Source organism: Varanus komodoensis, unplaced genomic scaffold (genome assembly GCF_004798865.1).
Source record: "Varanus komodoensis strain SLA01 unplaced genomic scaffold, ASM479886v1 scaffold59_1, whole genome shotgun sequence".
Taxonomy (NCBI): Eukaryota; Metazoa; Chordata; class Lepidosauria; order Squamata; family Varanidae; genus Varanus; species Varanus komodoensis.
Window position 1 is genome coordinate 541,373 of NW_025336221.1, and position 2,368 is coordinate 543,740.

At 48.5% G+C, this 2,368-nt stretch overlaps 1 non-coding gene across 1 annotated transcript; it reads left to right on the plus strand.

Moving 5' to 3' along the window:
- Positions 1-477: 477 nt before the first annotated feature.
- TRNAR-CCG lies at positions 478-550 on the plus strand. Its single transcript has one exon. It is a non-coding gene; the product is annotated as a tRNA-Arg (tRNA).
- The last annotated feature ends 1,818 nt before the right edge of the window (positions 551-2,368 follow it).

A 2,368-nucleotide genomic window follows, 5' to 3' on the forward strand; every position in this document is an offset into this window, starting at 1 on the left:
CCGCCCGACGTGCTCGGGAGGGAAAGAGCCCAGCCAGTGGGAAACGGGGCGAAGGGGCCTCGCCCCAGACGAGCCTTACGGTGCCTCGGCGAAGGGGACGAGAGGGAGCGAGAGGCCGCCGTGCTCGGCGAGCAGGGTCACGCGACGCCAGGCCGACGACGCCCCGCCTCAGCATCCCACCGGGCAAGCGCGCTGATCGGCTCGTCCGGTGAAGCACAGGGGACATGCGCAGTGCAGCCTGCACAGCTAGGGGGCGGGGTTAGAGCGTCGCGGGCTAGAGCCAAAGCCTAACGGCCTGGGAGAGCGGAGGGGGCGGTTGCTGTTCAAGCGCGAGGCGAACAGTAAGCAAGGGGGCGTGGTTTCTTTCACAGGGACTGAAGACAGAATCTGGAGAAAAAGGATGGACGTAAAAAGGGCGGAGTCATGAAATGTCGGGCGGGGCCCTTAGAATGCGACGCTCACCAGTCTTTGTCGGGTGACCCAGTGGCCTAATGGATAAGGCATCAGCCTCCGGAGCTGGGGATTGTGGGTTCGAGTCCCATCTGGGTCGTTCCTTGTTCTTATTTTGCAACACATCCAAAATTCACGAAGTATTTTCTCCAGTTTGGGGATAGACCTCTGAGTCCGTATTACTGTGCATCTAACTGTCTCTCGTTCTATTTTGAATCAATTATACAACTCTTGCTTAACTCAGCCAGAGATGTTAGAATGCCAAGAGATCCGAAATGTGGTTAAGCGCATATAGTCGGAAACTCTGAATAAACCTGATCGAGGCAGATTTTCCGCCAAAGGACGAATATGAGTCGGGCGCGCCAGGAGTTGGGGGTGCACCGGACCGTCTTCGGAACAACGGTTATTACTCGAGGCTCCATCAGCAGGGGACTTACTAAAACCCGGTGAACGGAAGGGTAAAATCCTATTTATGGACCTCTCTGTTTACAAATTGAACACCATTTGTGGGTGACTAGGGATAATAATAAACTGCTTACTAATATGAGAAAGAAATCCCGAGGGATCGAGCAATGAGCTGCTTCCTAAATTTGCATCCTCCTCACGTATTTGCTTTGCCAGCCCTCCACCCCGTGAGCCAGTCAGACAATGCAATCCTGTCCATGTCCTTTGCTTAAAAATAAATCTCTTCGTTTCCACTGGGGCTTCCTTCCAGATAAATGTGTATAGGATTCCAGTCTGACTTTCTTCAGGATTAAACCTATGCAAAGCTGCTTTGATTCCAGCAAGAAACTCTAAACTGTAGTCTTAAAATGGGGAATTTCAGATCAAAACGTAAAATTAGCCTAGTTTTAAAGAAAATGAGATGAAATGAAATGCAACGAAGTGGATCAGACTGACACTGCAATCTATACATGTTTACTGAGGACTACGCCACTATGTTCCGTGACACTTGTTCCTAAATGAGTATGGGATTCAGTGCAAAGCAGCCCTCCTGGACACTTAATGCACCACTGAACACAGGGCGATTTACTTCTGAAGAAGCATGTAGTGCCAATAGGATTATTCTTTTAGGGAATAATCCTGTGCATGTTCGGACAGATGAAAGTCCTGCAACACTCAGCATTCAAACACTGCAAATTAAGATTGTATCCTTAACCATATAAAGTATATGAAAGAAGTGGCAGCTGATTTTCAAATAGTTCTGTAGAATTCAGGTAAACGCAATAGGACAGTGTATGTGATTGGATGTCTTTTAAATATATATTCTGAGGAAACATGTAGGATCGTATCACAAAAGACACTTCCCAGTCTAGGATGCATCTATACAGCTCCTACTGTTAGCAAGGAGAACCACCTACTCTTCATTTATTTTGGATAAATCAAAGTCGTTTTTCTGTCCTCTTTGGGTTGGCAGAATATTATAAAACTACGGAATTTTCTTGACTTTTCACAGCATGGCAGTGAATGTCTACAGCTGCACTAATATCTGCTTTGCACTGAACTGCAGAGGGAGGTTACGCCACAAGGGGCTAGAGGAATTCCAGCTGGGGTGGGCTGTTTGTGGCCTTCCAGATGTTTTGGCCTTCAACACCCACCTCCTTCTCCCTGCAATCAGTCTGATGACTGCACTTTGCACAAACTGCAGCTCCTGAGCAGTCTTCGAAGGCAGGCCTATGCAGACTTCATTGCAGTAATGTACCTCGGAAGTTTCCGGAGCTTAGACAACTTAAATTCCCAGAGTATAGACAGATTATTCCTGTCCAGATGGAGGTGTAGCCAGGCCTCCAGCCAAAGATGGTAGAAGGCATTCCCTGCCACTGAGGCAATCTGACAGACGAAGTGGCTCAAAGAGAACCTCCCAGCTAGAAGCGTCCTCCTTCACGAGTGTCACCCCATCCAGAAGAGGCTTGGCACT